The sequence below is a fragment of the Adiantum capillus-veneris genome, chromosome 13 (genome assembly GCF_014529385.1).
Source record: "Adiantum capillus-veneris isolate H3 chromosome 13, ASM1452938v2, whole genome shotgun sequence".
Classification (NCBI taxonomy): Eukaryota; Viridiplantae; Streptophyta; class Polypodiopsida; order Polypodiales; family Pteridaceae; genus Adiantum; species Adiantum capillus-veneris.
In genome coordinates this window covers 54,617,680-54,641,419 of record NC_140943.1, presented here as the reverse complement: position 1 = coordinate 54,641,419, position 23,740 = coordinate 54,617,680, and the positions used below count along the sequence as shown (strand labels likewise).

The 23,740-nt window shown below is 43.6% G+C and overlaps 1 pseudogene across 1 annotated transcript; it reads left to right on the top strand.

Moving 5' to 3' along the window:
- The first annotated feature begins 247 nt into the window (after positions 1–247).
- On the top strand, positions 248–7,470 carry LOC147444021 (abscisic acid 8'-hydroxylase 4-like; annotated as a pseudogene). Its single transcript, XR_015190009.1, has 11 exons — positions 248–565; positions 1,146–1,402; positions 1,943–2,261; positions 2,912–3,089; positions 3,158–3,528; positions 3,724–3,813; positions 3,937–4,015; positions 4,104–4,210; positions 4,362–4,480; positions 4,874–4,960; positions 6,660–7,470. The product of XR_015190009.1 is annotated as an abscisic acid 8'-hydroxylase 4-like (transcript).
- The last annotated feature ends 16,270 nt before the right edge of the window (positions 7,471–23,740 follow it).

Below are 23,740 nucleotides of genomic sequence, written 5' to 3'. Positions count from 1 at the left end.
GATCTGAAACCAATTGTGGGGCTGAGGAAGCCCGTGCGATGGGGGGCCCGAATTCGCACGACCCAAATTTAAAAAACCGTCCCAAAATTACAAATCGGTTAGCATTTACATATGTGGCATTGAAATGGCACATACTGCAACGAACGCATGCGGACGTGGTAATTAGAGCACATGCTTCGTACGGGGGAGGGTAGTGGGTTCGAGGCTTAAGATGCCGACCCGAATTTTCTTCTCGCCTCGAATTTTCAAATCGGTCCAAACTTACAAAAAACACATCCAACTCCTCGAATGACCCTCACCGTTGATCCCATTTGAAGGTGCCCGTGCCAAATAGTGCGGAGAGCCTTCGGCCCTGCACCCCAACTTCGTAGCGTTTTCCCGAACACTGGCCTGCACCCCAACTTAGTAGCGTTTTAGGTCCGTGTGGTCCCACTTATCCCAAAATGCAGGCTCAAGTTTTACATTAATTTGGAAACTTGTGATTTCCGAGCCTGTTGCACCCCTTCCTGCGCTTCGTCAAGTCGCAGGCTTTCCCCGCCTCTCTTTAAACCCGCGCGCAGATATGGTATGTACACACGCGCGCGCGCGCACATACACACACACACGCACACACACAGGCGCCCGCTGTTTAACAACAGATGGAGTTTTCGATGAAAGGATGAAGATTTTCGTTCAAGGAATATCAGTGGAAGGAAGAGCGACTAGTCACTTGCTCAAGCATTACACCCATGCATCTCATATTCCTGCATTTTGATGGAATTTGACATGTGCAAGCTTCACGAGTAGAAGGCGAAGCAAATAGTGTGACTATAGCAACATGCACAATGTACAGAGAAGGCATTTTTGCATGCTTGATGCAAAGGGTCTTTATTTTATCAAGCTCGGGGGAACACAACATCACCCTGCTACTCACAACTACGACAATTATGAGCGTCGGAAATACAATTGCCTACTGACATTGAAGATCACAGTTTCCATGGCTTTAATCTCTTCTTTTGTTGCTCTATGCTGATTGTTGCCAGCGTAAATTATTGTGGTCAAGACCTCTACATGAGTGCATTCTGCACGATGCTCTTGTTATCGTAAAGGAGTACATGGTTTCTGTCAGCACTTTTCTATTGACTCGGGTATGCTGATTGAATCAGGCAATGCGTGAATGGGTAGATGAGACATGGACTACAACTGCAGCAGCTGCTGCCTGCGCAATGGTATTGATTATGAGTGCCCCCTTCCTTAAGAAATTGGTGGTGAAAATACAAGATTATGCTTGTGGTGGGACCATAGAGAGCGGGCCCTATAGGGGCATGCGTTTGCCCCGTGGCTCCATGGGTTTGCCCATGCTGGGAGAGTCGCTTACACTCAAAACTCAAAGGCACAAGTTCTGGACCTCCAGACAACAAATGTAAGTCCCAAGGTCCTTATCTGCATGGTTTGAGGAAGTTTTTGCCGGTGTGCCCTTTTGGTGAAGAAAATCCATAGCTTATACCAATGTCGCATTTTTGTCTACTTATTACCCAATGTCACCATGGAACTTGTGAAGAGTAGGGCTGCAGGTTTTTGGAAGAAGGGAGTTAGGCATACATTCGACTTTTGCATGTGAAGCATTGAATGACTGAAATTCTCTTTGTTATTTTATGTTGCTAATGTTTCCTGTCATTAAAGAACCTAATATGGGTCCTTTCCATTTATTTTGTTTTAGAATGTCAACGTGACCCTTTATCTAGATTTAGCATGCGCAGAGGTTGTTAGTGATGTAAGGCTCAATTTTTCAGCGAGTTTAGTTACAGCCACAGGGTGCATTCATTCTCGAAAAGGCCACTCGTAAGTTGTGCCTAGGGTCAGGATAATGATAAGAGTGGGCCTCTCAAATCTTATGTCTATGTTGTTTCTCTTAAAAGCGTCTGAAGTCTTTAACATTTTTGTGTACCTGAGTGATTGTCAGGTATGGGGATGTGTTCAAGACCCATCTATTTGGCTATCCTTCCATTGTGGTGGCAGGCCCAGAGTCAGCGAGGTTTGTAATGGTGGACCAGGCATCCTCTTTCAGACAGAGAGGCTTGCCCACGATTGAGAAGCTTCTAGGCCGTAGTTTTTTCGGGTACCAGCATGAAAAGGTTCATGCCAACTTTCGAAAGATCTTACACGGTCCATTGCTACCAGAATCTCTTGAAAGGTCCATTCCTATTGTTGAAGCCATTGCTATTGACATCCTTAAGCATTGGGATGGAAAGACAGTCAATACTTTGGAGGAGGCTAAAAAGGTTACATTCACACACTAAAGTTCCTACCCTTGGTTTATGAGTGAGAATTGAGTGTGCAAGATTTTTTTAACGAGGCTATGCCATGTGTGGAATGGTCTGAGCTCCATAAGTGTGTAAATGGTATAATGTATGGATGCAGTCATGCATTTATGTACATATGTATGGCATCTTTTGAGTTATTAGATGATCTACTCTTGCTTGCCGGCTATTTGTACTGGCATGGCATCTCAGAGTAGCTTTTTTTGTGCTAATTTTTCCTATCTAATACTTCTGTTAGTGCTAGGCTTAATTATGGCCGAGTCTGCTCTGCATCTCTCGAGTTATGACAACTCAGTGCACATATTTGTATTGATTTGTGTGTGTGTGTGAGAGAGAGATCATATATTGCTACCTAGTTCCACACCACCACTGGGCACTGTTGACATTCGTTGGAAGCTGTAAGCCGTAGTATTTAGTTATAATATGCAAGATGGAGCTGATGACTATATTGTCTTGTGGATGACTACCAATAGTCTATGCCTTGCGCTTTCCTTTAAAGGTGAATCTGGCTTATCCTGGATTCATCTAGGTGTATAGCTTTTCAGCACTGCTTCCTTGGACTCGTGTGTTTGGTATCTCAGCAGGAAATAACTTCTAGCTATGATTATCAGTATGTGTTTAAGGTGGCCATGGAGTTTGTGATCGGAGCTGCACCCCAGCACGAGAAGGAAGAGTTAACACGAGCATGCGAACATTTAATTAGGGGAGTTAGCTCCCTGCCCATTAATGTTCCAGGAACTAATTACTACAAAGCCCTTAAGGTAACCTTTTCTTTTTTGGTGTTTTTGGGTAGTGACAGTGATACAACTATAAGGCTTACAGGTATTTTGTACTGTGACCTTTCTATACAAGCAAAGAAGGTTTACGTATGTTTTTAGTCTAGATCTCAAAATTTGTTGTCAAGATTGTAAAGGAACGAAGCAAAAGCTTAACACCATGCAAAGTGCAGGAAAGCCGGAAAAAGGCTTGTGCTCTGCTGGATAAAATTATGAGTTTTAGGAGTTTACAAGATGGGAATATGGGAAGTGTGCTCAACAATAATGGGGGTGGGGACATTCTGGGGCTCATGATGACACTGGAGGATGAGAATGGCTGCAAGCTGAAAGTTGAGGAGATTTACGACAACGTCTTAACCTTCTTGTATGCTGCTTACGACCCCTCCGCTGCTGCTCTTTGCTGGATGATCAAAATACTCACAGAGCATAGTGACCTCCTTGCCGAAGTCAGAGTAAGAATTTTTATATGAAAGCGATCTCCGCCTGCATAGCATAATAACTAGTAAAGCTGGGTATTTTACTTCAAGGAGGAGATGAGAAGTGCACCAGTCAAAGTTTCTTTTATATATGGTGGTTAGAACAAATGCGCTGCTTCATGTCTGATACTTTCATGAGTTTAAGCTGAGAGTTGCATAGCGTTTCCTTAGGCAGAGCATGAGATGATAAGCGGAAAGAAAAGCTATGATGAGAATATCAAGTGGTATGACATAAAAGAGCAAATGCAGCTCACTATCAGGGTAAGATGAGAAAACTATCTTGGATTCGTGAGCTGCTAGCGCATGTACTACAGTTCTCATTCCTTGGAGCCTCCCTTGAGATGTAATGGGAATAGAGTAGTAAAAAATTGTGCAAGCTGTTAGGTAATAAAGGAGACCCTTCGCATAGCCAACGTGGTTGAGTTTTCGTATCGAGAGGCTTTGGAAGAGGTTCCTTACAAAGGTCCGTTCAATATTACATTTTTACTCTAACAGGGTGGCGCAAACATGTAGGGCACTAATTTTAGCGTCTCAATGCTTTACTATGCCAGGCATGGTGTTCCCAAAAGGATGGCGTGTAATCGTAGCACATGCTGCCTACCAGATGAACTCAAAATATTTCCCCCGACCTGAAGAATTTGACTCTTCGAGGTTCAGGGTAAGTTATTTGTGCACTTGCTGCCAATTTTGGGCTCCCAGCCATGTGTTGTGTCTTTCTTTTCTGGTATGTCTAAATGTTTCAAATCTAATTTATATCTCTCGATGCAACTGCAGTAACTAATTGAAAGCTGAAATTTGTGTCTTTTAAGGTACAACCCAAGCTATTTACTTTCACACCTTTTGGAAGCGGACCTCATGCATGCATGGGTAGGGAGCTGCTTCATCTGCAACTGCTGGTGTTTATTCACCACCTTGTTTTGAAGTACAGGTATGCTATGAAACTTTTTAGGTCGTTTAAAAGAAACAGTATAATGCAGAAGCATTGAATCAGCATGAGTAGCCTAATCATGTATAGTGAGCCCTGATTGAGAGAAACATGTGGAGAGATTGAGAGTAGGCAATGTAGGCTATAAGGCCAATAGCATTAGGATAATGCTGGCTATGAAGTGCTTTACCAAAGGCATCTGGTATATTCTGTGACGATGGCATATTCTTTGGTGTCCAGAATATTCGGCTACCTAAGGGTATGCTCACACGTGGCACACGTACACTTTTGCCAACAATGTGCACACATACATACGTATTGAGAAGGCATGTATTAAGTTTATGTCTTGCAAATATTAACTGCGTGGCAAGTGCAAGTTGGTTCTTTCGTTTACAGTTGGGAGCAACATGGAAATGAAGAGGGTTCAGAATTTACTCCAGTTCATGTGCCCAAAGGAGGATTCCCTATTCATGTGAAACGCAGGTAAAATACGAGTTCTTACTGTTATGTTGAATGTCTAGTGCTTATTAAAACCCCATTCAAAAAGTTTAAGTATGTCTTCAAGAGGAATCGTCGAATCCCTTTTAACTGTACATCCAAGGGACTTTGAATTTTGTAGTGTCCCAAAATTGAGTCCAAATGTGCAATGTTCATGACTATTTTAGGCTCATAAACGAGCCGATAGCGTCGCCGACTCGGTCTTATTCTAAATCTGCATGCAGATGCCCGTCGAAATGTACTAACCATAAACGCAAAAAGGGTTTTAGAACATCAAAATCCAATGTACCGATTCAATCCTGAGATCCGGGTCGTTTGTACAGGCTCATAAAATCTCCATACAAAATCTCTTATTCAAACCTTTTCTCTGATACGTAGTAGTAGCATGTCCTTGAGGCACAGAGTCATGTGCACTTTACATGGGTCGAAATTGGAATCTGTCTCATGAATGCACAGGATTAAATGAGAAGATTTACTTTTCACTTTTGCGCTTCTTAAATCCTCAACCATTGGAGAGAGAGGTCTCATGGAGGATTTGGCCAAACGATTGACGAGTACCACCATCATCCCCTCTAGGGCTTGATTGCTTGCCCACAGCCTTTGACTCACTCTATTTAGCTATGATAGAGATGACATCCTCTTGCTGTGCTACCATGCTAACAATGAAGTGAGGAGAATTTCCACCTCTTGTATCTGATGGAGTTGACTTGATTTCTATAATTTTGCCAAAATATGGGAACTCTTCTGGCGTTGCATGTGTGTGTTTTTGTAGAATGTGTTTGGTGTCTCTCTCTATTTGGTGTCACCTATGGAGACCAAGTGATGGAAAGGAAAAACACTAGAGTTCTCTGTTTTAGAGAGAGAAAACCAGCCTTTTGTAGAGGAAAAACTTGTCTAGAAAGAATCATTCTAGCGAGAGAATCAGCTTCAGGGAGAAAATTACTACACTTCTAGTGAATATACTTCTGGAGAGAGAGAATACCGGGGAGAACTGCTGCTTTGACTAGAGTGATCACCTTTATGTAGGTTACCATTGCTGGCCAGTTTGCTTTGACCTGACAATGGGATACCCTAATCCTAAGGTGCGTCACAACATTCAACTTGGCGATTGGCAAAGCAGATAATGAAGTATATCCTTCCTTCATCTTCTTGGTCACTGAGATATTTTAAGATTTTCATCTTCTGAAGTTGTAAGAGTGGATTGGGACCACCAGAGTTACCCATTGAGCCTGTGGATGAGCTTCGGCTAAAGGTTTATGAGCAGTAAGGGAAAATAGTTCCTGAGCAGATTTTAGCTCATGAAGGTTGCAGAGCCTGTGGGTTAAACGCCTAGAAAATCAAGTTATGCAGCCATGGATTGGTGTTGGATAGATGTAAATGGTTCTTTTTTTTTTGGTGGAGGGGAGGGGGGGCCTCGTAACTATCTTGCATGGTGGTTCCTTGAGGGGAGATCCGCAACGGAGATTGGGCATCGCGGATTGCAGGTCATAAGGAGGCCCCCCCCCCCCCCCGTGAAAAAAATAAAATGAAAAAAAGAACACTCACACACACAAGAAACCTAGGCTGAAGCTTATGTTTTTCTGGCCTTTCTTCGATCACTTACTGATGTTTAATGGTCCATTGTATATTTGATCTCTTTATACAGTTGTGACACTCATTGAATACTTGTTTTTTATTTATGCAGAGGAAAAAGGCAAAGTTTCGAAGGTGGATGGAAAGAGGAATCTGGCCACCAAAGTGAAGCATATTGAGCGTGCTTTGCTCAAATAATATAATCAAATCATTAAGGGCAAACTACAAAGCCTTGGCTTTCTCTCTCCATATAAACTGTTGAAGCTCAGAGACATTGTAGAGATCCACATATGACTTCTAGATCGGTCCATTTTTGTTGACACAGTGTCAATACGGTATAGTCTTATTGATCGTAGCTAAGGCTTTAGGTTCTCAAAGCTGACCTTTGATCAGACATGTCTCAGAAGGTCTTCCTAATTGTAGCAAAGGCTTTAGGTCCTTGAAGGTGACCTTTGGGCGGTCTGCGACAATGACACATTAAGAGACTTCACTCTTAAACAGAGCTATATATGCATGAGGTCCATGCGATTCTGTTTAGTATTAACATTACTTATGTACTTATGTAATTAGAGGTGATTCTAGGGGCTGATTTGGGAGGTGCATTGTATCACAAAAGATGCAGATTAATCAGCCATAGTCAAGAAACCAATGGGTTTTCTTAGTCTTTAGAGGGGCTACACTTAGATTGGCTGTAGGTGAAACTTTTTAGGGACTTTATTGGAGATGGATGTCTTCACAAGGCACAAAATATGTGTGCCACTGCATTTTCAGTTATCATTTGTTTATCAGCAAGGTAATGCTCAATGGTAAGGCTTTTACGACGTACTTGAAGTCCTACTTTCCATCAGCTTATCAAATACAAACAAGACATTGAAATATTGTAGATATAAGTCAAATCAAAACATAAAAGCTCTCTCTCTCTCTCTCTCTCTCTCTCTTTTGCTCTTGTTGGATAGATCTTTGATGCTTCTTGGGATTGTTCCTACGGCGTTAAGATTCTGTTCCTTCCTCTCTCTCTCTCTCTCTCTCTCTCTCTCTCTCTGTGTTTCCACATCGAGCCACACTCTTATCTCAGGAATCTTTTCGGACAAGGTTTGTGTTTCTTAGAGTAAATACCTTTTTTGGTTAAAGAAGACTACCTATAGTCTTTTCGAAGCTATAGGAAAAATAGTCTTAAGTACAGATAGTATAAAATCTAGATAGGAAGGCTAAAGGTCCATATCCTTGGTTGGACGAGTATTTGATTGTGGGAAGTTTCGTAGCTGTACTTGGTATGTGTTCGGGTTTTGTTTTTGAAAGGAAAGGTGCTGTGTGGCAGAAATTTGCTTGAACAGTGCGGTTCGTTATTTTGCTTATATCTTATATTGATCAGTGAACCATTGAAGGTCATATTCCATCTATCAGACAAATCTAGAAAAGGTTATTAAACCTTGAAATTGTGCACTATGGAAGAAGCTACTCCGAGGTAGGCTATATATGAAACAATAATCTGATATCTACAAATGTGGTAATAAGTGGTTGAAAGACGATCTTGAAAAGTCAGATGCACAACAAAACCTTGATAATTCTTATAAAAGTTAATTTGCTAGATGCTTCTTGTTGTCTTAAACAAGGCTTATTTAATATGAGACTCAACCAACTTGAATCAAATGATGGCATGAGGGACTTACTTCAACTAATAAGGACATGCCACTTGCATGCACGAAATTCCTCTAAATTACCTGTATGTCGGGGACCATGCTTTGTAAAATATCCATTTCTCCCCCTTATTACCCCTCTTCCTTGCACTCGCATGGTACCATGCGATGACCCTTTGTGAATCCCAAGGGAATGGGGGAGGCAAGGAGGTTTGGGAGGGAGGAATATTTGTGCACAACACTTGTGGAGAGAAGAATGAACCACCATCCCACCCAAAGGCAAAAAAGGACATAAAAAAGAGTCATGCTATCACATTAAGCACAAGAGAGAAAGAGAGAGCCTTTGACGGAATCTTCCCAATATTTGACTTAATTCAGCTTTTTTCGAAAACGATCACCCGTACTAACTGATTATGGGTGGTGCCGAACAGGGTGAGGTATTAGTCACTTAGGGGGGATGTACTAAGAAAAAATGTATAGAAAAAGTTTGCTCTCTGCCAATGAGGAGAGGGCTTTTGTTATAGAATCTTCATTTTAGAGATTAGTTTTGAATTTCTAAACTGATATTAATTATTAGGAGAAAAGGAGGTAAATTTGAAATACGTGATTTTTTTACCTCAAGAAATTCTCTTTCATTGCTCAAAAGAGATTTTGAATCTTTCCACTTCTCAATCACCAACATAATCATGTAGTACAGAAGGAGAAACAAAATTTCATAAAAAATCAATAAAGAATTTCAAGCTTTCTAGAGGTAGGAAGATAGTCAAAGAATGTAGAAAACCATGCCAAATATCCACGGGGAAAAGCTTATGGGGACGTTACCCATGCAAGTACTATTGTCGCAAAAATGACAAAGATTTCCCAAACTGGGGTAGCCATCTAAACTCCAAAATGGGGATCTCTAATCTCTAAAATTTGAGTCCTCTTACATGTTGGTAGCATTTAACCCAACATACCCCCTTGGTGCCTACTTATCTAAGATTATTAGAAAGGAAACAATGCATGAGGCCACTTCACTAGGCAACAAGTCTTAGAACTCACAAATGCCTCCTTTAAAGAGCAAGGCACAATGTTTGGTTCTAATACTATGTAGGAAAAACAATTGCAAGGTTGCACACAAAGTAGAGTGAGACCGGGAAAAAGTGCCCTCGTGGTCCTACGTGTGATCTCACACATCATTACCATAACATGGTAACAAATCCCCATCTAGGAGTGATGTAATGAGTATGAGTTGGCACTCATATATAGGGAAGTGTCATATAGGGAAGTGTCAGGCCTATGTGATCAGTCCACAAAGGTGAGTATGCCCAAAGCTTTGTGAAAAGCTTCAAACTTCTCACGAGGCAAAGCCTTGTTGGTGGGTTATAGGCCAGTGGCTCGTGGCCGAGTTGTGATTGGATGCCCGCCCATTATTCTTTGGTTATAATGTCTAATAAGGAGTTGAGAGGGCCTCTCTCAATAGCTCCACTAGACACTTCTGTATGCTCAATATCCCCTTTCCCCTTCTCTCCTTTCCCTCTCTTGGACCGGCACAGCAGCTCCTACAAGTGGTATCAGAGCCGGGCTACATTCCGCATGTGCAACGACCCCGAGCAGCAAGCAAGGTAGCAATGGCAAGCTTTTGTGAGCCTGGGATTTCTTGCAATAGCAAGTCGAGCTGCAGGCCAAGTTAATCGAGCTTGAGGCTTGCAAGGAGAATCGAGCAGGAAATCGAAGCCCAGCAATGCAAGCAAAAGAAGGCCGTAACAAGGAATCGACACTGAATTGAATACTTGAAGCAATCAAGCATTTGGGAGCTTGGGGAACCTGGCACAAAAACACACACACACACACACTCCCATCTCAAATCTGAAGCAGCTCTCACGACATCAAAACGAGCAGCTAGAACCGAGAGAGAGAGAGAGAGAGAGAGAGAGAGAGAGAGAGAGAGAGAGCACGGTCTGACTTGTCAGACAGAGCCTGCAGAGAATTGACTTCGACTATCTTGCAGAGGAATGAATCGATTTTTTAAAAAAATCGTAACTACACACTTTGTGTGCAAGGGTTCAATCCCACCAAAGCTTCGAAAATTCACCTTCGACTCTCCGATTCCCTGCTCTCATACACACCCAGGCATTTGTGAGAGAGGAAAAGCCCACCTTGAGAGTGAGAGAGCTGTGAGAGAGAGAGAGAGAGAGAGAGAGAGAGAGAAGTCATGAAAAATCGATCGAGTCAGAGATAGAGAGCCGATTTGTGAGTGAGAGAGAGAGAGAGAGAAAGAGAGAGAGGGAGAGAGAGTAGGCATTTGCGACTTCGATACCTCGTCTTGGCATTGGAGACTCCCGTTTGGTGACGGGAGACGGCCTCGACATCGGTGATTAGCTGTTCTGACATCGATTTCAGCATTGTTTCTTGCGACTCGGTGACCTCGACACCTTTGACCCAGTCGACGAGCTAGCTCACGATGGTTAGCAGCTCTGCCTGGGGGCAGAGGCACGACACAGGCATCGGATTTGACTCTGGTTTCTTCCACCACATCTCCTGAGCACTCGTACTTCCGTCCGGCGGCAAAAGGCGACATCGACTTTGTTGACGATCTACCGAGGATGATTTTTTCTTGATGTGCATGGGCGAGATACTATTGACATAGAGGAGTGACGCCTCACACCTGCAGCGAGCACTCTCGGCGGCTACCTGACTAGCGTATTTTCGTTCGACGATGAAAATCGGCATCGACATTCCCATATCGTCACTGACATGTAGGTTATAGGGGGCTTTTGAGCCCAATTACGCACAGTCTCTCCAGGTTTCCAAACATTTACATACACATTGCTTTTCAAGCAATTTTGGCAATCATTTTGATAGCAGTTTCTCTCCGGACAGATGTGTTGATAGATGCATGTTTGTTTTAGTACACCATAGTGCTATTGAGCTCTTTCGAGAGCAGATATTCCTACATGCAGCAGTTCTTGGTGCCTGTTTGAGCGCAGTCACTCATGTATGTTGAGTTGTGGACAATGTCCATTGTACCGCGGAGCCATTTTTTGACTATTTTGATAATTTTTCTGGCCGTTTCTAAGAGAGACTGTGACTAGTCCTTTCGTGTCTGCTTTCGACTTTGGAGGTTCGTTGCATGAGGTTTTCTTTGAGCTGGGATATTCTTGAATTTTGAGATACCTTCGTTGATATAGGTAGTTGGAGTTCCCCTCTTACGGAACCCTCGCCATAGGATATGTATCTGGACGGTTTCTTATGCTTTTGACACTGAGTTGGTGGTCACACGACAGTGACAATGTCAATTTTTTGATACCCAGTTAGTGTAGTTGGCACATTCTATGCATTTTTTGAGTTGAGTTTTGACTCCTCATACAAAGGAGACTCTGTCGGATATTTCCTACGAGTTGTCATTGTTGGCACTTTTGAGCCTATTTCGGTTGAGGTTTTGCTCTCAATACAAAGGTTAATCAGCCCAAATTTTGTAGCTTCTCGCTATAGTTTTGCACCTCTCAAACCCTCTTTTCAGACGATGGGTTCTTCTTCAAAAGAGGAGGAATATTTCATTCGCAAGTTTGACGGTAGCAACTTCACCATGTGCATGAAGGATGTTTTGACTAACAAAGATTTATCAGAACCGCTGAAAGAGCGTGCAGAGGGTGATGGCTATATGTAGGCTCAGTGGGAGCTTTTGGATGCGAAAGTCATGGCTACGATAGGTCTACATCTACTTGAGTCAGTGTTCTTCACTATCATAGGGAAGACAATAGCCAAGGCTCTATGGCATAGCTTATGCTTAGCATGGGAGAGCAAAAGTGCATCCAACAAAGTTTTTCTGATGAAAAAGCTTATGAAGCTCAAGTAGCACACTTTCTGGACACTTAAATGAGTTCAACTCCTTGTTCAGTCAGTTGACATCTCAGGGCTTTATTGAGTTTGATGACGAACTCAAGTCTATTTTTCTGTTATGCTCTCTACCCAGTTCATGGGACATATTTTGCACAACCATTTCAATTCAGCTCCGAATGGAAAGTTAGTGTTTAATGATGTCACAAATGCGTTACTCAATGAGGAGATTTGTCATAAAATCTGATATCTAACCAACCCAAATGATTTTCTCATATTAAATTGATCTTTTAATGTGGGAGAATAAACGGGAACAAGGGTTGAGATATAGACATGTGCTTATAGATCTATCTCAACACGCGGCTAATGGTAAAGAGGCCCAAATGAGAGATGGTCTATCAAAGATCAAAGCTAACCAATGGAGCATAAGACCTGAGGGTTAGCTTCATTGAAGACCTCCAATAGTTAGTGTAAAAGTCCTTTGACCTTAGGTAAGCTAGGACTGATCTTGAGGTGGGAACCCGGCCCAAGCTTAAGGTGCCTGAGGTGGTTGTCGTGCTTGATGACTAAGGTGCTTGAGGTGCTTGATGATTGAGATGCTTGAGGTGCTTGATGACTGGGATGCTTGAGGTGCTTGTCATGCTTGAGATGCTAGGGTTGTACTTGAGGTGGAAACCCAACCCAAGCTTGAGGGGCTTAAGGGCCAAGCTTGTGGTGGGAACCAAGCCCAAGGTAGAGTGGCTTAAAGTCAATGCCAATCCCTACATGAGGGGGGATGAGAGAGAGCACACCACACACTCACACAAGGCATGCCTAGTACAAAGAAAGCAAAAGGGCACTTGTCAAGTTCCTCCTCATGTTGCTCTCATGGTGTGCCTGAAGCCTATTGGTTGGCCACCCAAGGGTCCAATAATAATTTAGGAGATTTAATTAATTGTCTTTGCATTTATCAAGTCTTCTCTCTCAAAGGGGAAAGGAGGACACTTTTCCCAAGGCTACCCTTGTTGCTTGGTATGAGTCTTGCTTATGATTGTCTAGGCCTGGTGGGGTCCAATGAGCTTCAAGCATGAGCTACAAGGGGGGGTCGACCAAAGCTAGTAGGGGGCTTTCTTAGGGGGTATACTCTCCCACACTCACTCACACACACTCTCATTGTGCAAAGTGCAAGAGCTTCCTCTCCTTCTCCAAGCAAGTAGAGAGGTTGCGAGACTACACCAACACTCTTGGCTATGGAGTGCAAATCCAAGCAAGAGCCATGCTTCAATGCTTAAGCTTGCCATCTTCTCCATCTTCATTACTATGCTATTATATATGTGAACAAGAAGAGTGATAATAAGCGAGAAACTAATTCTTTTTTTTATGAAATGTTTCTTCTTCCTCTCCCCTACCCTCATTCCCTGCTAGCTCTCTCCACCTTCACAGGTCTTTGAGGTATTGGGATTGAGGCTTGGGATAGTTAATGCTTTCCTCAAAAGTTTATGTTGTGCTTGTGATGCATGAAGCTTTCCATCTTCATTGCATCACCTAGGTCACAAGGAACACAAAGATTGTATTGTAACAAGTCTCTCTTGATGGGAGAAATCATAATACAAATGTCTATGCGGTGTTCGTGAAGAAAGTGCGAAGGGGACATAGGGAGAGAGAGAGCACGACACAGGATGTGGGGTGGAGCTCCCAAATCTCGCTGTGTGAGCTGGGCGGACACTGGACGGCAAACATGGGAAAAGCACGGTGAGGCACACCACCTTTACCTAACATTCTCCTACTAAAGGCTGTGTGCCGATAAGTGGATAGAAGACTAACCTACAACTAGTATATACAAGAGGTGAGAGAAGAGGGCTCTCAACCTATGCCCACTGGCTCACTCTGTAACCGCTCTAGTGTAGATGCAACATGCATACCACTAGGGCTAGAGCCACGATGACACTCCTCATGCAGGTATTGAGTGATGACCTGCATGGCTCCATAATGCACATTGCCAGTGTCAGTCATCACACGACCGACAACTCCCACTACAAATGGACCAACCGCATAAGCAAGATTAGGTCTCGAGACCAAAAGGTCAGACATGAGAGATCCGAAAGCCGACAAAACATCACTACAAGAGGCTCTTCACATTAGCGACGCTCACACAGCGACGCTCAAAAAAAATAATTCCCGGCGTCGCTATGAGCGTCGCTATAAGCGTCGCTATGAGCGTCGCAAATTTACAAAGAAATTTGCGACGCTCATAGCGACGCTCATAGCGACGCTCATAGCGACGCCAGCTGGGGTAAAAAAAATAACCGAGCGCGCCCAAAAACTCAGATCTCAGATCTGAGTTTTTCGGCGCCCTCAAGCAAAGAACAGGTAACGCTCTCCCTCACTCTCTCTCTCTCTCTCTCTCTCTCTTTTTCTTTTACACACACACACACACACACACACACACACACACACACACACACACACACACACGAGGAGAGGAAGGAGAGCCAGGTATGCTCCTTCCCTCTCCTCATTCTCATGTTCCCTTCCCCTCTTTCTCTCTCCATCGCGCTCTCTCTCACACACACACACATACACACACACATATAGTGTTTTTGAGAGAGAGAGAGAGAGAGAGAGAGAGAGAGTGCAAAAACGCACACACATACATAAACAAAGAATGCACACACACATTGAGAGAGAAAAAGAGAGAGAGAGAGCATGCATAAACAAAAAACGCACGCATTGAGAGAGGAAAAGAGAGAGAGAACATGCATAAACAAAAAACGCACACATTGAGAGAGGAAAAGAGAGAGAAAACATGCATACGAAGAATGCACACACACATTGAGAGAGAAAACAAAGAATGCACACACACATTGAGAGAGAAAAAGAGAGAGAGAGCATGCATAAACAAAAAACGCACGCATTGAGAGAGGAAAAGAGAGAGAGAACATGCATAAACAAAAAACGCACACATTGAGAGAGGAAAAGAGAAAGAAAACATGCATACGATCCAAAAAAACGCACACACATTGAGAGAGAAAGAAAGAGAAACTAAGGGAGCGTCGTAAGAAACTAATTAAAATTAAAAGACCTAAAGATCTAGCCGACGAGGAGTTGAACTGAAGACCTATTATTCAAGAGAGAAATGGCATAATCAATCTATCACACTTGGCATGGGTGATAGAAAGGTTATGCCATTTATCTCTTTTTATTGGCACACACATCCACACACGCGCACACACACAGGAAGAAGAGAGTTATAACGTCGTAGGAAACTATTTTAAAAGACGTTAAAGATTAGGTTATATGTAGACTTACATTAAATTAGATTTAGGTTTATTTTTAACTAGATTTACATTTATTTAAGCTAGATTTAGATTTATGTTATATTAGATTAGATGCGGGTCTCCATAGACTGCGATGCCTGCATGAAGCGGGTGAAGAAAGCCCTCAATGGAATATAGGGTATTGCTGCCTTCACTCATAGTGGGCTCCGTCGATCCAAAAGTACTGGTGAAATGTCTTCAGAAGATAGGGAAGAAGGTGGATCTTCAGGGCGGCAAGAGTCACTACATCCCCGACACAATGACCATCTAGACAACCTCTAGTCATTAGACTTACGTTAAATTAGATTTAGCTTTATTTTTAGTTAGATTTACGTTTATTTAGATTTACGCTTATTTACGTTAGATCGAGTCCACGCAAGAATTACTTACGGTTTAGGGTTTAGAGTTAGACGAACAGTGAAAAGATCTACTGTGAAAAGATGTTAAGATGAAGTGAAGTGCTACAGCTAGAGAAGAGGCAAAGGGATTTTGTCCACTACATGCAGTATCATGTAGACGTGGGTGTCTAGATTTCTTGTACCCACAAATATAGGTATTGACCAATAAAGACGAGATTATAACCCGGTGGTTCTGATCTCCGTGCACCTCTAGACCGAGGTGTGCGGGGATTGGACATGACTAGAGAATGTGAGGTAAAGAGAGAGAGAGAGAGAGAGAGAGAGAGAGAGAGAGAGAGAGAGATAAGATGAAGAATGCCAATAGAATATTAAATTTGTTGTCTAGGTTATAAGTTTTTTATCCTCATTATGAGTAGCGACGAGGATGTGGGACCGTCCAACCGAAACACCTATCTCTCAACGAGGGTCTTATGTCCTTGTAATCAATGCAAGCATGCTGTGCGACGGACAAGACGTGTTTCTTTGCAGCACGTTCGTGAATTTGGCGAGTTCGATCCATCTATTATAGATCGAGTTGTTGCCAATTATAACTCGTCGGACTCTGACGCTGGCCAACAAGCAGCAATCTTGCAACCCAATAGACGTATTCGCAGGCGCTTTGGTCAAGCAGCATATGTGAGGCCACAAGATGTAGCCTCTGACAGCTCGGGGGATGATCATGCAGAGCACATTCCCAACGAGGCAATGTTTGAGCCCGAGATTGATGAAATGATCGAGACGATCATGGATTCAGAAAGGCTTATCTATGATGATATGAAAAGTGAAGCCGATACATCATTGTATAATGGAGCACGTATGTCTAGATTGAAAGCACTCCTGGTTCTTCTCAACATGCAGGCAAAGTTTGGATGGAGTGACACTAGCGTCACAGCGCTTTTCAGGTGATCTATTACAATTAGTTTACTTTAATAGAGCTCATGGTGTATAATGATCTGATAGATTTCTACACGACTGTATCATATTTTTATGTTGTGTAGATTGCTGAAAGAGCACATTCTACCAGCTGACAATGTGATGCCAGATTCCCGAGATGAAGCAAGAAAGATTTTGCGAAACTTGGGGATGGATTACAATTCTATCCACGCTTGTCCTAATGACTGCATTCTTTTCAGAGGGGAATACACAGACATGGAGAAGTGTCCGAAATGTGATTCCGAAAGATATCGAGTAGATCTCCACGGGACAAAACTTCCACAAAAGGTTTTGCGACATTTTCCTTTGCTTCCTCGCATCAAGCATTTCTTCGAATGTAAGTCCATGGCCGCCCTAGCATCATGGCATGAGGAGAATAAATCTTCGGATGGTGTGCTACGAATTCCTGCAGATTGCGCAGCCTGGAAACATATAGATGGAACATGGTCGGATTTTGCCAGGGAAGCTCGAAATTTGCGCTTAGGCCTGGCTATGGATGGCGTAAATCCATTTGGTCAAAGATCAACATCTTACAGTGTATGGCCCGTTGTCATCGTCAACTACAACATTCCCCCGTGGTTGACTACGAAGAAGGGGCACCTATGGCTAAGCTTGATTGTGCCAGGGCGATATAAAGTGGGGAATATGGATGTGTATCTTCGTCCACTATTGGAAGAGCTACAACAATTGTGGATTGGCATAGAGGTGGTGGATATGAGCCGACACACAGGACGACGGAATGCTTTGATCAGAGGTATTCTAATGTGGACCATGCATGACTATCCCGGGCTAACAGAATGCTCAGGTGATCTATTGACACTCCTCTCTCAGACACTGTAAATCTTGTTTTTCCCCATAGTTGATCTATTATCATGTGTATACATGCAGGGCTTCAAACAAGCGGATACAGAGCATGTGTCACATGTGGACCTAGACTGAATGCACGTAGGGCACCCTCACTGAAGAAGCAAATCTACGAAGGTCATCAAGCGTATCTTCCGGAGAATCATGTGTTACGCGACGGCTTTTTGGGAAGAGAGCCACCAAGGATGTCTGCACAAGCATGGTTAGAGCAGAAGGAGATGTGCGATGACGGATTGCCTCCAGGGATGAAGAGACTATCTCTATGGTACGAGTTACCATACTGGCCTCGACTCGTGATCAATCACTTGCTCGATCCAATGCACATATTCAAGAATGTGGGTAATCTACTATGGGACCATTTGACCGGCAAGAAAGATACTTTGGGAGCCAGAGTTGACCTTAGAAATGTGGATCGTATGGAGCAATATTGGCCGCAAACAGCGTCTGATGGATCGATAAAACTTCCTAAAGCACCATGGATTTTCACAGGAGCCCAAGAACGCAAAGTAAAAGAGGCCATTCGATCTTTGCGGACCCCCACTGGCGTAATGCACTCGCTCCGAACGTGTTTTACTAAAGAAGGAAAGCTTACCGGTTTGAAGTCACACGATTGGCATAAAATGTGTCAGGTACGTTCATAGTGGACTTTAATATCATTGCATAAAATGTGGACTTTAATATCATTGCTGCACATACTTTACAGTTTATTTTACCGGTTGCCATTGAGGGATGTTTGTCTCTCGACATCCGTAACACAATCTACAAACTTGCAAAGCTGGTGCAATGGATCTCACAAAAGGAGATCGACGTAGACTCCATACCATTCGCCAAACTAAATGCTGCGGAGCTTGTGTGCATGTTTGAGAAACATTTTCCTACTACAATGCTAACCATTCAGGTGCATCTTCTTATTCACATAGTTGATGAGGTGGAAATAGCTGGCACAGTTCATTCCAGATGGATGTTCTTCTTAGAGCGTTTCATGAAAACGCTTAAGGGATATGTGCGTCAAAAGGCACGTCCGGAGGGTAGCATGGCAGAAGGTTGGTTGGTATCAGAGTCCCTAGTGTACATTGGAGAGTGGTTAGACGGATTTGATAAATCCCGGGATACGCTATGGCGAACCATAGATGATGAGCGCATATCTGGGATTGTCATGTGCAATCTCGGTGTTGAGAAGAAGATGACGGAAGATCTAGAGGCTAAAATCAACCGATTTTGCATGCTTCACAATCCAGTGATGCAAAAGTGGATTTCACAATATGAGGATGCAAAGCAAGAGCGACAAAGGGCACGAATCGAGTGGAGACGGGGAAGACGACCACCGATGCACTATCCAGCGGTTCTGGAGAGCCTACCAACCTTCATGAGCTTAAGATGGTTGCACAACCAATTGAAAAGCGCACAACAATGCGGTGACGAAGTGACTGAAGAAGAGTGGGAGTACTCTCGGGGTTGCGCGACCAAGGTAAGTTTGCAATGTACGACTAGCAAGTGACTTTATTTATAAACGTTTGAACGGCCACTCATAATCTTTGTTCGTTGTAGTATAAGTCATACACAGCAGCATGGTGTAAAGGTCGACATTTTAGGGTGGAACGAATCGACAAAAAGCGTTTTACTCAAGATTGTGGAATCATGGCAAAATTTGAACAGTCTAGTCGACGACGTTCCTCTGATGCAGATCCCGTGGTGGCGGAACTCACTTACTTCGGCACGCTGCAAGAGATTTTGAGGATCGATTACAGAGGATTTTTTGTCGACTTGTTCGACGTGCAATGGTTCAAGATAATCATGGAGGGTCGAAACGCTACTGTGCGTAGAGGAGAGTCTGGTTTTCTTGAGGTGGATTCTACTAAGAAATGGACTGACCTAAGAGACACTTTCGTACTACCCGAGCATTGTGAACAAGTAAGTATATAAATAGTTAACATCCCCCTTTTACAAGTTATGTGCTTGAAAGCTCTCATGTAAGTTATGTGGCTCTGGCAGGTAGTATTTCATCCTACAAAGTCTACATCAAACTGGTGGTACGTCATAGAGGTAGCCCCTCGTAGTGCAAGGACGTATGAAGGCTACCATGTGCCAATCACAACGACATCAATGGAGGAGATCAGAGAAGATGCTCAATCAGAAGCCGCTGCGGTGGTGCCAGACGAGCATCAAGATGCTACTGCTCTATATGGGGTGCATGCAGAGGAGCTACAAAATGAAACAGAGGATATGTGTTTAAACGGAGAGCTCTATATAGATATAGGAAGTTATGCTGAGTTATGCGAGGATGAGAGAGAGATCTCTTAAAGCCACAAATATTGTATTTGAACAATTTTGCTCCGTGCTGTAAAAGCTCTAGCTCTTTTGATTGAAAATTCTGAGTTTTCGACTTGCCTCTTCTACCACTCGATTCATTGCGTCATTGTATTTATATGCGTCATTACGTCATTGTATTTAATGGTATTTGCGTCATTGTCTACTCTATTCATTCAATATTAAGTTTAAATATTCGTGTGTTTAATGCAGGTATGGATGATGAGGAGTTTCTTTCTTCTTTGTCACCGCAGCAGAGACAGTGGTACGTGGAGCGTCATCGCTCTGGCGCATCATCGCGCGTTCCTACACCATCCGCATCTCCCTCTCTTTCGGAGCATTCGGCGCGCTCCGAAGCTTCGGCGTCGACGAGACGAGCGTCACACTCTTCTAGACACCGGCGCTCTAGTGGTGGCGGTGGCGGTTGTTGTGGGGATTCCGCCACCGATGCCTCCACACCGCCTCGTGTTCGACGAGGCTCTTTACCCTCCCCTTCTTTGCCCGCCCCCACACCAGCCACAGCATCGCCGTCTACGCCAGGTTTTGCACGGCTGACTGTTCCTAGAAGCTACACACCTCTACCTACTCCGCCAGGAGCCACCCCACTCGACACTCCTCGCTTCGGGGCCCAGACGCCGGTGGAGACACCTGACGTCCGTACCCCCATCGACACGCCGCTAGAGACCCCTGCCGGGACACCCAGGTTCACGCGTCACCGGCCAGAGGGCTTGCCTTACTCCGTCGACATCAGCGGCGGCATCATCATGGATGATGACGGCAAGAAGGTGATCTCGCGCATGCGTGGTCTTTGCTCTCAGCTGTTTAGACACTATATACTAAACAAATGGAGTGAAGTACCAAGTGATTTAAAAAACAGAGTCATCAGCATACTTCATGATGAGTTTCCCGTTCCAACACGGGATCAGCGCTTCAATGAAGACCTGATGAAGATTCGAATGCGCGAATACTGCAAACACAAGCGTTCCGAAGTGCAAAAAGCAATCAAGAATGGGTGGAATAGGCCAGATTGGCTGGCCAAAGAAGATTGGAAGAATGCGAAGAAAGCAGCGCGCGAGAATCCCGACAAGTGGAAGCAACAAAAAGATGCAGCCAGAGCGCGAGTAGAGGCAGGGAGCTCGCACCACTTGGGGAGCGGTGGATGGGCATCATTTGAGGCCGATTTTGTAAGTCTTTTCACATTGCTCTTTATGCATGTTCGATAGTTTAGGGTTTATGAGTTTTTTAGTTCTAACATAATGAAATCTTTGTATGTTTTGACAGTGGTCGATGACAGGACGTGATCCCACACCGTACGAGCGCGAGTACGCAGGCAGGAAGGGCTTAAACGCCCTGATGGACATTCTCAGTTCTCGCAGCGGCATGGTTAGTATTACGGTTTACTCTTTTTTATTTTTTGTATTGTTTTATAAATGTCGTTATATGTTTATACTTACTGAAAACTGTCTTATTGTCTTTTTTTGCAGAATCCGACAGATACGCCGCTTGGACGCGATGAGACGTCTGATTAGACGACGTCAGTTTAGCCGTAGCTAGATAGCATTAGTTTAGGGTTTCTCATAGCTTATGTATCATGAGACGGATTTTATACGTCTTTTTGAACCATGTATATTATTACATTTGTCACCGCAATTCCTTTTGCCAATCAATTCTTTATGCCTATGATGTTGTACAATTGTCATTATTACATTTGCCAATCAATTCAGTTTGTCTATGATGTGTACAATTGTCAATTTTGCAAACAATGCGTCTTGTGGGTGACTATTTTGGGTCTATTATTTACCTTTGCACTTTTTTTAAAAAGTGAATCAAGTACAATATGGTTGATGGGTGGCAGGGCATTCAATGCCCTGCCACCAAAAAAATATTCTCTCAGGCGTCGCTATAAGCGTCGCTATTTATGGCTCTGTAGCGTCGCTATATGCGTCGCTATACTCTTCTGTGAGAGCGTCGCTATAAGCGTCGCTACAAGCGTCGCTATAAGCGTCGCTATATAGCGACGCCTATAGCGACGCTTATAGCGACGCAAATAGCGACGCATATAGCGACGCTCTCGTAGCGACGCTTTTAGCGACGCTTATAGCGACGCCGGGGGTTATAAAAACCCAGTGTATTTCCGTCGCTAAGAGCGTCACAAGAGCACATAACCTCTTGTAGTGCATGCACTATGTGTGCCAACCTATCCCTGTCAGCAACTCAGTGCCATATGCATCCTCATCAGGAACCACCTGACTGTATCACCATGTCAGCATTATCTAGCAAAGGCATATCTATTGAGAATGACTGCAAAACCAAAAAACAACACCACTGCAATCACACATAGCTGTTTGAAGGACACTGTCGTCCTCAAACGTATTAGATGCATCATAGAACAATGCATTAGTCTCTGGCTCAACGAATGTCATCTCAACTGATGACTGACCAAGCTGTGCATCCCCAGAGATACCATTGTCTATGTGAACGTCACCATAAGACAAATGCACAACCTGCTCTCCATGCAGCACATCTACAAAATAGACACACCTCGTCTCTCGCTCCAAACATGGTTGCAAATACACAGAGACTACACCGCCTTGTGTGTCAAAAATATGCAAAGGGTATACCAAACCACTCCTAGCACCTCTGGCTATCACCAGTGATCCCCTATGCATCTGAATTGACCGCTCTCCAAGTAGTACACGATGTCCACTACTCTGCAAACTAACGCATTGAAATGAGACTCTGGCTGAGTCTTGGTACATAATGTATATCTAGTAGCATAAGCCAGGCACCGTTAGGCAAGGACATGCATATATCTCCAGCACCCTCTATGTCATATGTTGAACCATCAGCAAACTGCACACAACCAAGTCTCCCAATAGAGAAAGAGCAAAATCAATCACGACATGGCGTCACGTGGAAAACTGCATGCTGGTCTAGTAGAAAACGCGTAGACAATGTACTATCCCAAGACACAAAGTAGTCTAAAGGCAAGATAGACTCAAAAGTGACATGTCCGTCGTCACATGCATACTCTCTAGCATTTGTCCTCGTCGTAGCACCATGCATCTGCCTCTTCCACTGCCTCATACGCCTGAAGCAATGATGCCTAATATGCCCATCGTGGCCGCAGTGCCAACATGTAAGTCGTGATCGTGATCGGGATTGTGATCGAGAACCGCCTCTAACGTGAAGCGTCTCCATATCCATGCCAAAACTATGGCAAACAATGCTCGAGATCATAGGACTCTCACACCCGAGAACAAACCATTGTCTCAAGCAAAGAAGGTGAGCAAACGGTCAAGCTCACTAGCCTCTGCAATAGGCATACATATCTGGCAAAATTTTGTCTCCTCTCTAAAAACTGGAGCAAAAACTCAACAGTAAATCGGAATGGAGACAACTACAAATGTCCAAATGGCCAATCTGGGAATGTACTCATCCGGAATCACCTCATACAGTCATACACAGAGCCAAACCGCTCTAGCCGGAGTATCACTCAACGACGCCACAAATGGCATACATATGTGAGTGAAAAACTGCTGCCAAAACGTGTCAATGAATTAACAAAGTGCTAGAAAACCGTAGCATACACAACTCCTCACTCCTACGAGAGTGGATACAAGAACACCAAACCATTTCCAAACTGACAAAACCTGTCAAAAGTGAGAGCTAAGATCGATCACAAACTATGGCGAGTAAACTCCAGCCACTATCTCATAAAAGCATACACAAAGCAAAAGCTCAAGACACCTGCTGTGTCAAAACCAGTATGCAAGCCAAAACACTGTAGAAGATGTTTTCAACTACAAATGGCAACACTTGTGGGAGTAATAGACTCAACCTGTAGCTGGGAGTCAAAACTGGAAGCTCCAAATGGCCAAGCACTCACAGCTCAAGACCAAAAATGCAAAGCGAAACACGCTCATGATGCAAATGTTG